The sequence below is a fragment of the Panicum virgatum genome, chromosome 6N, assembly GCF_016808335.1.
Source record: "Panicum virgatum strain AP13 chromosome 6N, P.virgatum_v5, whole genome shotgun sequence".
NCBI classification, from domain to species: domain Eukaryota; kingdom Viridiplantae; phylum Streptophyta; class Magnoliopsida; order Poales; family Poaceae; genus Panicum; species Panicum virgatum.
Genome location: NC_053150.1, coordinates 25,271,001 through 25,282,667, shown reverse-complemented (window position 1 = coordinate 25,282,667; position 11,667 = coordinate 25,271,001). Strand labels below are relative to the sequence as shown.

Sequence of the window (11,667 nt, the reverse complement as noted above, 5' to 3'; positions counted from 1 at the left end):
AAGATCCGGGTATCAAACATAGGTACCTAGGGATCATGCACCTAAGGTTTTCGATCAACTCCTAGAAAACGTAAATGCGCAATAAAAATTATTACAACATATACAAATAGTAAGATGAATATAAGGCGTAAAATAATGGGATTATGCACCGGGGCTTGCCTTCTTGGGCACTGTTCAAAGGTAGCCTTGGGCTCTTCCGAACATTGGTTTGGGTCTTGATTCAAGTTAGTACAACTAAGGGAGACACTCTCCGGAGTGGTAGTATTCGCGGGCACCAACTCGTAATCACCGTCGAGTAGATTTATCGTTTCTATATGCATGCAGAAATGATATTGTTACAACATGATATAAACATATTTCTTTCCTTCACTATAAAGTTGTAGTCCAGTATAGCATGTGTTTGTTGTGGTGGTCTTAGTTAATTTTATTTTCTGGGCAATCGTTTATAGAGTAGTTCTTAAATTCACTTTACTTCATAAAAGAGCTGTGTGTTTTGATTTTCATTCTTATCATTAAAACATAGCAGACTTTCACTATTTCATAGCAACCAATTTACTCATGAGCTAGTGATGAAAAAATTAATGTAACACAGATCATATACTCTAGCATATAGGGTATCAATTTCAGCATCTAATCATAAAGCAATTATCCATAACAATCATGTAAGTAGATTACTCTAGTTGCTTCACCTTTTTGCACAGAAGGTTTGACATGGTTTCTGGTGCTACAAATTTTATGGGAGCATCTACCAAGCATCTACTCAGTACTGTAATGTTTCCAGATTTTATTCACTTATACAGCTGAGGTAATAAAAAGAACAAAAACAACAAGCCATTAATTAAGATTAATTCTCCAGAGAGTTGTGCTAGGGATACGATTCTCAAATTTTTACCAGATCCTATTAATGAGCTTAACATACTCCAGAAAAATTATTGTGCTTTATAACCACCAGATAAATTAGTTATGCATTTAACTTAACATGATTTAGCATAAATTTATCAAGGTGCATTTAACCAGTTTTGCTTATGAAATTTTTATTACAGATAGAACATACTCTAAACAAGATCATGTCCAAAAATCAAGATCAGTTATGGTGTAGATTACTCAGAACAAAAATAGTAATTCTAGCCCTAAGATGCTAAGCATGATTATTCACAAAATAAAAACTCAGTAACTGCACCTCAAAATTTTTAGACAAAAACAAAGAGCTAAAAATAGACTTCAGAAATAAATATAGATTTTTCTGAGCATAATAACTATATATGGAGAATTAAGTTGATTAAACAAGCATAAAACATGGTATATAGTAAATGAACTCTAATAAATCTTAAATTTATGTGGTAACAAGATTTCAGATATAAATGTATGCAGTAAAAATTCCAGAGCAAGTTCATGTGCATATTTTCCAGTATTAAATCGAGAAAGCTAGCAACAGATCAGAGAATCTTGATTGTTCCAATATGATAACTGTTTTGGTTGGGTGTCATATTTTTACTGTGATCTTAATATTCCATTATTGATAACATATCCAAAAATCAAGGTCATTTGCTGAGTAGAACTTCATGAACATGCATAAGGTGATTTTCTTATTCTTTTTCTCAGATTAAAATAAAGCAAAATATGAACATGTGAATGTAACAAAAGTTGTAGTTCTTGTTCTAAGGATTCCAGGACATTTTAGTTTGCATTTTTTTGATTTTTATAAGATTTTCTAGGCATTTTTGAAGTTTGATGTTTTGAGTTTATTCACATTTTGCAGTTTGACCCCTGGATGTTTTGGTTCTTCTCAAACAAGGTCCCTGGCGGAAATCCAAAACAGGGGAGGAACTGGCTCGGCGTTTCCCGGCGATGGGGATGGCCGGCGGCGAGGGGAAAGTGGGGGGAAAAGGAGAGGGGATCGAGAGCTACCCTTGGGTGGTCGTAGGAGGAGCGGAGGTGGTCGGAGCTGGGCTCTCCACGGCGAGGGGCGGACGGCGGCGGGTCTGGTCGCCGGCGGTGATGTTCTAGTGGGGGAAGGAGGGAGCGGACGGGTCTGTGAGCTTCAGGAGGCCAAGGAGCTTCCGTTCTGGGGGTTGGTTCGTGTGGAGGAAGGCCGGAGATGGGGGCTCCGCGGCGAGCCGAGCTCGGCAGCCATGGCAATGGTGGCTGGGGCGCTTTAGGCGCGCGAAGGGGGCCGGCCTGGGCTTTTATAGGCGCATGGGTGTGACTGGGGGCCGGTTTCCTTCGCCTGGGAGGCAATGCGGGGCTGGGGGAGTGCAGAACCGGGGCAGCTCGGACTGGCGGCAGTGGTGGCCGGCCATGGCATCGTGGCAACACAGGACGGGTGGGGGCGCGTGGCGAGCTCGGGGGAACGCCAGGAGAGCTGGTTTGGGGCAAACCCAGGGGCACGGGGCGGTTTTGGATGGAGGCGCGACGCGTGGGGCGGCCAGGTGGCTTCGCCGGCGTACGGCGCTGGAGACGAGAGGTTGAAGAACCGGCCAGTGGCAGTTCTGTAATTTACTCGAAGTTCAAAAATCCAGTTATGTAAACTCTAATTTTCTCCTCCATCTTGGCCTAAAATGAAAAAGTGTTGAATACCATTTTTGCTCAGTTTTTCGGGATCTACAACTTTCGTGTTATGCACTTTTTCATTCGAGTAATGATTTGAGAGTTATTTAATTATTTCAAAAACTGCCATTTAAAGTACTTATCATTTCATGTGAATTTTTGCACTTTTACTCCTAGGCTTCAACTAGGTTTTTGTTTAACATGACATGGTGAATATGTCTATTTATTTTCATATGCATGTTTACATTGTTTTGCAAGTTATTTCAACTGCTTTGCTACTAGAATTTGAACTCCTTTTTATTTAATTTGTTTGAATTAGTAGCTCTTCACAAATCAAGGAATGGTTCCAATAATCATTTCAACTGATGGTTTTTCCAGTTTAAATTTGATTTGCATAGAAAGTTTATAGGTCATTAGGAAACATGTATTTTAGTGTCTTATTACCACACATGTCAAGTCAAGTTTAAAAGTGTACCAAATATTGTTTTTCAAACACATTGCACTCAAACACATGCATACATACATCTGCACACAAGTTTGCAAAATCTAGACATAGGGTTCTTATTTAAGTTTTCTTAGCTCATTTGTGTGTGAAATTATGTTAATTGACTAGCTTTGGTTAAAGTGACACCGGAGGTGTCACATTCTGTGTGACCATGGGAAGGTGTTGTGACACCTGTTTTGGGCCTTTTTCAGGCTTTGTATCATGTCGGGCCTTAAGCCCAAGTTGTGGGTGCCCCCCGTAGTCGCCCCCAACCCTAGGACGCCCCCTTCTCCTTTAAACTCAGTAGTCGCCGCCGTTTAGACTTGGATTTTGTTTAGTTCTTGTGTTTTCCTTCGAGAAACAGAGATTGATTCGTTGTAACTGTGGTGGCAAGTCCTTTTACAGTGATCCAGAGCCCCCGTTCTTGATCTCCTCCACTGTTTCAATTAGTCCTTTGGAATCGAGTTCTTGAACCCCTCTTTGATTCGCTTCATTCATATTTGCAATATCAAATTGCGTGTTTACATCTTCTTTCTTGTGTTCTTCGATTCGCTTGCAGGAAAAGCCTTCTCGGCGAGGTCAATCAAGTTGTGCTTGGTTGATAACCAATGGAGCAGTGGTGTAACAGTTGCTTGACTTCGAATCATGCTGATTAGAAGTCGGATCGCCAACATCACACACTCCACCAATCGAATTTACCTCTACCTCTCGAAAGATCGGGCCTAGTTCTCATCACTCCCCCAAGCTAGCTTTAGGCTCACTACAGCTGATCGGGGTTGAACCCCGTCCAATGGCAGTATGCCCTCCACTCCTCCTGTCGCTGCAACTGCAACTGCTCCATGTCGTGGAGTCTCTCGCCAGTGTGACGCTGCCATGCTTGGGTTGTATCGATGTGTTGGTGGAGCGTTTCTTATATGTTGTCATTCTGCACCCGCAGCTCACCTAGCTTCTGGGTGATGGCGCCGAAACCTCGGGACGAGGACGTCCGTCTGATGAGGTTCGGGGCTCCACTGGAGCTGGAACTGGTGGATCGGTGGCCTGATGCCTGCCGTGCCCACTCCTAAGTGCTGGCGCTATGCCATGATGAACCACCGGTCTCATGCTGATGTGAGTGTTGTGGCTGCTGAGGTGGTGGTGTCGGCTCTGCCTCCCTTCTGGTCCTGCTTCTTGTCATCCTGCCAGGCAAACCAGAAGATCTATGCTTACGACCTCCTTCTCGTGGAACAAGAGGGATGGTCAGCGAATGGCAATTATACAAATGAAACTCCGCATTGGGTAGCGGAATCTCATTTGTAAAGCCCAAGTAGAATAAAATCAAATAGTTATTCGGGCCTTTCTTAAGTGTATGACCTTGGATCAAATAAGCCTTGTCGATATACGCACGGTCGCCCTCAATGAAAGAAATGAAATTCCCCTCTAAGGTACCTGTACGTGTAGCAATACGAGTAATTAAAGAAGTGCACTCAATAGGACCCGTCATCTTGAAATTCGAAAGCCATTGCTTAACCAAAGCTTGTGCGGGGGAGATTTTGATCCTGTTGACCATGGCATATAAAATGAGCAACTCATCATTGCGCATGGGTCAGACATCATCTCTTGGAAAGAGAGTGATGGTTAACCACTTGTGCATCAACTAAAGAGTTGGATTATGAATGTCACCGCACCGAGGTGTGAACTTGCCATGAACAAAATCTGGCCCCAAAATTCATGATGATTAAAACCGTGGCAAGCTTGATCGAGAGAAATTGGCCAGCGTTTGTTGAAATCGAGGTGGCCGGAAAAGTTTTCCAATAAAGCAAATACTCTTTCCCAAAAAGTCGAAAGTAAACCCTGTTTTCCACCTCCCGAAGAGTGCAAAGAAATTGGATGGTGAGGAGTCGAGAACCATACTCCTCAACGGGAACGAAGTTATCCCATCCAATTGCATGCCAAACGTGAGAGAAGTCTTCGTACATACCTGTTTTGATGAGGAGATTCGGATCGAATGCTCAGGTGTGGACGAAGCTTCGGTTCTTGAGGATGGCGTAGCCTTGTCATTCACAATCATCTTGCAAGTCGAGGTACGGGCATCTTCGGCGTCAATCTCTATGACCTCAGCTTGCGGTTCGGCTTGCATCTCTTCGTATTGTTCCTCTTCCTCGTAGTCCATCGTGGTTGGTGTAGGCATAGGTTTGGGTGTGTACGAGCTCGAGCCACCCCGAGAACGGGATGAACTTCCACCCGTCATCTTCTTGAATGTGCCAGAGACCTTCCTCCCTAAGACTTTCATGATGGAACAAAAACGTGCAACTCGGAACGAGTTACGTTAGTGAAACCGAAATGAATGTTCTTACCCGCGAGTTGCTCCTTCTTTCTTGCAGCAAAGAAATGAGAGAGAGAGGTCTCTTGAATTCAAATTTGAGCAAAAATCCAATGAAATCCTGAGAGCAAAGTTTTAGAGAGTTTGAGAGGGAGTGAGTGAATGAGAGTTGAGTGTGAGGTCTCAAAACTCACCCCTTGGCCTCTATTTAAAGACAGAATGCCCGGGCACAATGGCTAGGAGCTGAGCACAATGATCCTAGCCGTTGGAAAAAGGTGGCAGGGAGTCGTTGCCAGGTGGGGTCGGCCGACCCTAGGGTTCGGCTGGCCCCCCTGTGGGCCCACTGGCTGACAGCCAGGGCCCAGGGGTTCCCTAACGGCTATATATTTTGGAATTTTGGGTGCCCGGCCAAACATTGCTTCGACATGCTTGGAGATATTTTTGGATTTTTGTGAAAGTCAGGAAAGTGCTAAAAAAAGTTTCTAGCATGCGTGAGTGTTTTGAAAATTCAAATATGTAGTGGGAAAAATTGAAAAAGTCGAGAAAAGCAAAATGAGGAAAAAGTAAATATGAGATACATACCGATTTACCTTCGGCAAGGACTCGTCGTTTTGAGTCTGACAAGCGGGACCTTTCTCCTGCTGTGATTACCACTGCCCGGCTCGTCTTGGAGAATTGGACGAGGACGAGCTTGCAACCTTACGCCACACCTTCTTTGCACGTCTTCTCTTGGATCGTGTGGTCGTAGGTCTTGATGGTGGGGATTCTGGGGCATCCCAAAGTGCCTGCCCTTCGTCATCCTATCCATTCAGGATGCGCTGCTCTTCCCTTTGTTTGAATCTGAAGAACATGTTCTCCTTTCCAATGCGGAAGCGGATTTCTCCTCTTCCTACATTGATCCTTGCTCTGGCGGCCTTCAGGAATGGTCGCCCAAGGATGAACTCGATCCGAGGTCGCCTTCTATATCCATGACCACCAAGTCTGCAAGGACAAAGGAGTCTTGCACGCGGACCAAGACATTCTTGGCTATCCCCTCGGGATAACGGATTGTAGAGTCTGTGAGCTGCACACACATATATGTTGGGAAGAGATCAGGGTATAAGAGTTTCTCATATATTACCATGGGCATAATATTGACGCTGGCCCCAGGTCGCAGAGTGCATGCTCATAGTATTGATCGAAGATTGAGCAGCTGATCATGGGGACCATTGGATCTTCTTGAATTGCCATGGGCATAATATTGACGCTGGCCCCCAGGTCGCAGAGTGCATGCTCATAGTATTGATCGAAGATTGAGCAGCTGATCATGGGGACCATTGGATCTTCTTGAATTGCTGCTACCAGGCCATCCCAAGTGTCATTCTTGGGGGGATTGTACCATCCTGCATGGTTAGTTTGAGAAGTCTGCCAGGGAAGGTTGCCCCACCCGGTAGACACCATGTTTGCAGTTTCAACAGGAGATTCGGGTTGCCCCGGAATCTTCCCGTTCTCAGAGACAAGAATAGTAGCAACGATTTGCGCAAGTTGTGTTTCTATCATTTTGTTGAAACTTAGTTGATTTTTAAGAGTTTCAACTTTGGCATTTATACCTTCTAAAATTTTATCGTTGGCAGCAAGCTTCTTGTTTAAAGATTCGTTTATTTTAGCTTGGCCAAAACTCTTCATGGTATCTCAAGGAGGGTTGGTTCGAATTGAAATTTGAGTTAAAGTTGTTACCCCCTCCTTGGAATGGTGGGCGTGCTGACCCCATCCCTGGCCTCCTTGTGGACGAAACCCAGTGTTGTTGTTGTTGATGTAGGTTGCGTCTTCATGGGTCTCGGGGCAGTCATTCCCTGAGTGTCCACCGTCACCACAAACCTCACACGTCAAGTATCAGTTCATGGCATGGATGGGAACAAGCATCTGTTGCGGTTCCCTTCATCGAGTTTCTTTAGTAGGAGGACCAGCTTGGCGGCGAGCATATCCGTCTCCTTGATGGTATGCGTTCCGTCCTTAGTTCTGGGCTAGGAACTCTCCTCGTTCCAGCCTTGGTTGGAGACCATCTTTTCAATTAAGGCCGTAGCCTTGGTGATTGTCAGGTCTAGGTAGGCTCCTCCAGCAGCAGCATCGAGATGGGCTCTGGATGTAGTCGTTAGTCCATTGTAGAAGCTTTGGAGCACGAGCCACTCATCCATCCCATGATGAGGAAAGACGAGTATGTATTCTTGCAGTCTCTCCCAAGCTTCTGGGATGGATTCCATCCCTGTCTGCTAGAAACTTGAAATTCTTCCATGTAGGGCATTTGTTTTGCCCAACGGAAAGAATTTGGCGAGGAACGCAGTGGAACAATTGTCCCACGTGCTGACGGCTTCCTTATTCTGATAAAACCACTATTTTGCTTTCCCCAGGAAGGAGAAAGGAAACAGACGGAGTCTGATGGCGTCAGCCATAACGCCCCGTATGGTTTCGGCCTTGCATAACTCCAGAAAGTTTTGGAGATGGGCGTTGGTGTCCTCATTTGGCTTGCCACAGAATGGGCTAGCCTGCACCATGTTTATGAGGCTGGACTTCAGCTCAAAGCTCATGTCCCCAACATCAATGTTGGGTCTAGTTGCGACATTGGCAGCTGAGGGGACGGAGAAGTTGCGGAGAGTCTTCTCAGCCATGAGTTCGGTGATTGTTGATGGTGCTTGGGAGGCTGGCTCGCTTGTTGACTGCGAGAGCGGAGGAGGGACGACGCGAGGTGGACCCTTCTCAAGATCTTCTCGGGATTTTCAACGAAATTTGTCGGCAAGGAGAAACCAGACATACACTACCCTATTTTCATCCAATCAGGAGAAAACAAAAAGATAAACACATTAGCCTGTATAAGTAGTAGCTACCTCTTACTCATATTGCCATGTTTATGTGCTTAGTAACATCTTTACACCTTGTGCCATCCCCGGCAATGGCGCCAGAAATGCTTGTTGGTATTTGTTAGCGTCGCCACTAGGAGGGGTTAGTTCCTAGCAACGCCACCAAGGGAATGCCGTGTTGGTATGTCTTAACGTTTACAGAAGGATCCGCAAGCGCATGGATATACCGTTGTAGCATTTCACCCGGAAGTATTCAGGGTATCGTTATTTATATTTTCCCAAGGGATGGCTAGGTTGTGTAAAGATATTTACTAGTTCCATAACCATGACATTATGAAGTAAGGTGCAGACTACTGATTATGAAGGGGTAAGTGATAAATAAAGGATAATCAGGGGTAATGTGACACACACAGGATAGCCAACTCTCATGAATAAAGAATAAACGAGCACACCTAAGGTTAGTGGGAGCATAGGCATCAGATCCTAGTATACTATTCATGTTAGCAGATAAGTTACGTTAGCCACATGCTTAGAACTGCAGGTACCAGGAAATTAGGGACATCGGGGAGAATGACCTGCACTGGAGAACATCTAGTCCTGTTTCATCTTTGCATGAACTCCTACACGATACCTGAATGTCGGGGAGTACGCTAACCGAGAAGCATCTTCCCGGCGGACTGATACGACTGTCACCACCTGCGGTCTACCCCAGTCACACCATGGAGCACCGTCATATCCGAAGGATCCCACATACCCGAGCACCATGCCCACATATGAGGTCACTACACTAACACCCCCGGGTCCCCCACCCTTCGGATGGACATGTAAGATGCTAAGGCAAGCCCGAAAGCACAACGAAGCGATATCCTTACCCAGATCATCTGGTCTAAGAAAGCAACTAGTATAACTTGATAAAGAACAGATCAAGGCTAAGCATGCTAAGAACATAGCAAGATAACCAAGAATGAACTCAATATGAACAGCATAACGAAAGTCGGAATACAAAGCCATACTAGAGGCCGAGGATTGCTCGCCGACCCCGAGGACGACTGGATTTTCTAAAGAGATGAAGCACTAGCCTAGCTCCACTATCCTATGAAGTACAAGTCACAAGAGAGTGTGAGAGAGAGGCCTTCATGTGGTGTGTGTGGTGAGAGTGGTGGGAGGCCCCTTTTTATAGCTCCTTGAGGTCAGTTCCCGCCAAGATAAACATGGAAATGTTCATAACCGCCTTCAGGAGGATCAGAGTGATCTTCCCGCCAAAGTGCACCTGGACTGGCGTCAGTCTAGGTTCGGCCGAACCAAGGGTTCGGCCGGCCCCACTTTGGCGGCTCTAGCCACCGCCTTTCTCTGGTACACTGCCTGGTGGGTCCTGATGTTAGATGGTCTGTGCCGGGGTTTCGTTGGTCGGTTGGGCCTGGTTTGTGGGCCTCCTTTGCATGTGTTACGCAGGACACGATCTTCTGCGACTTTGTCTGCGTATTCGTCGTGTTTTCTTCTTATTCCGGACTTGTGCTCCTGAAATCATAGATCTTCGAAAACAACTGTGGAGCTAGGTTAGTGATACAAATATGTGAGCAAGAAGTATAGTTTTCCTTCTTTTATATGTATGGTTGATGGTCATATTTCATACTTAATGACCATCAACACTGAGGGGGCCGGGAACCAGTCCAGGTTCGGCTGAACCGGGGGTTTGGCCGACCCCCCTTTGCCGCCTTTGCCCACCGTCTTTTGCAGGGTGACTGCTAGGTGTGTCCTCTTCTCTGATATGTCGGTGCCGGGGTTAGATACGTCAGTTTTGTTCTGACAATGGGGCCCTCTTCATAAGTGTGACACAGGATTGGATTTTCTGTGCACTTGTATTGCGTCCTATGTATGTTTTTGCCTTATTCCGTGTATGGGTGCCTGCAATCCAAGAATCACCAAAACTCGTGGAAATGATTAGAAATAAGCCCTATAACTACTTTTGGTGTTTGAAAGTTACGAAAAGATGCAGGAGTTGATGACTTTATTTCTGACTTAAGGACCGTCAACATTTTTGGATGGTGTTCATGCTATTTTCGCAATTTTTAGAAATTTATATGAGTAATGATCCTAAATTGAAGTTGGATTTGAGAATGTTCATTGAATTATGCACTGTTTGAAACTTGGAAGCGCAGACGGTCCGCGGGTAAGAGGCGAACGGTCCGCCGTTCATGGAATTTTTCACCAGAGGCTCTGTAGAAACATTTCCAGCCGCAACAGTTGTAGGACCGAGAAAGACGACCAGAGGGGGGTGAATGGGAGCCGATAAAAATTATCGCGATCGAAAATTTTGGCTCAAGATCCAAGTGTGCACCCCAACCCTAGAGTCCTAGGCGAAGCGTGGAGTAGTTGTGGAGGAGCTACACCAACACAAGAAACCCTAGGAACACACTAGGACAACCACGGAAGCAAACACGAAGAAACAGCGCAGGAAACATCTCGGTATAACTCACCGGTTGATCCGACGCATATGAGACTGAGTGCGTCGGTAGAACCGATGAGTCAGAGCCGGCAGCAGTAAAAAATGATCACTGGTTGATCCGACGAATTCGACAACAAACACCGGTGTAGTTGTCCAGAGAGGCTCCAAAATGGACCAACTGAACACCGGTTGAACCGACGAAGTCAAATTCAAAGCACCGGTGTAGTTGTCCAGAGAGAAGGAAAAAACAACTACACCGATCACTGGTTTAACCGACGGTGAGAAAACCTATACACCGGTGTAATGGGTAGAAAGCGAGCAAGGAGATGCTGGTGAGGCTTCGCCGGTTGATCCGATGTCCGTGGAGTACTAAAACACCGGTGCAACCGAGAAACTACCCCAAAAACCCCAGAAACCCTAAAACGCAAAAATCCTGCTCACCGGTTGATCCGACGACATCGAACTCGAACGTCGTTTTAACCGGTGATAAGGAAAAAATCTGTCCAAGCCCAATGTCGCCATGTGTCCGACCTCCCGCCGGGGCCCTAGCGCCTTCGTCATCCAGACGCCATCGCCATCCCTCTCCGACTTTGCCGACGTCGATGCATCCCAGCCGTTGGTTTTTCCCGAGCTACCAACAAACTCCACGTCGTCCCGCTTTGGCGCCAGGAGTGGATCGCAACGCGGCCCAGCAGTGGCCCAAGCATTTGGGCCGCCCTTCTCCACCGCACGGTCGTCCGGTCGGAACTCCAGCGCCACGTCAAGGTCTCCCGCCTCCGCATGGTCGTCGAGCTCCCTACCACCGCAACGCCGCCGCATGGTGCATCGGCACGCACCTCGCTCTTGTCCAAACCATCTCGCTGCCACCGCGACATCCGTGTACCTGCACACCACAGACCAAGAACTGGCGCAATCTCCACAGAGTCGCGACTACACACAGTTAGTCCACTCCACATGTTGGCAATCACTCATCACACCAAGGAGCAGGCCTCCACTGCCTCTCAATCTCCCCCTTGATGAGTGCATTGTCAACACCACACCCCACACGGGCACTAGT

The 11,667-nt window shown here is 46.4% G+C and overlaps 1 non-coding gene across 1 annotated transcript; it reads left to right on the top strand.

Moving 5' to 3' along the window:
- The first annotated feature begins 7,502 nt into the window (after positions 1-7,502).
- On the top strand, positions 7,503-7,609 carry LOC120680377. Its single transcript, XR_005677643.1, has one exon. It is a non-coding gene; the product is annotated as a small nucleolar RNA R71 (small nucleolar RNA).
- Positions 7,610-11,667: the final 4,058 nt, after the last annotated feature.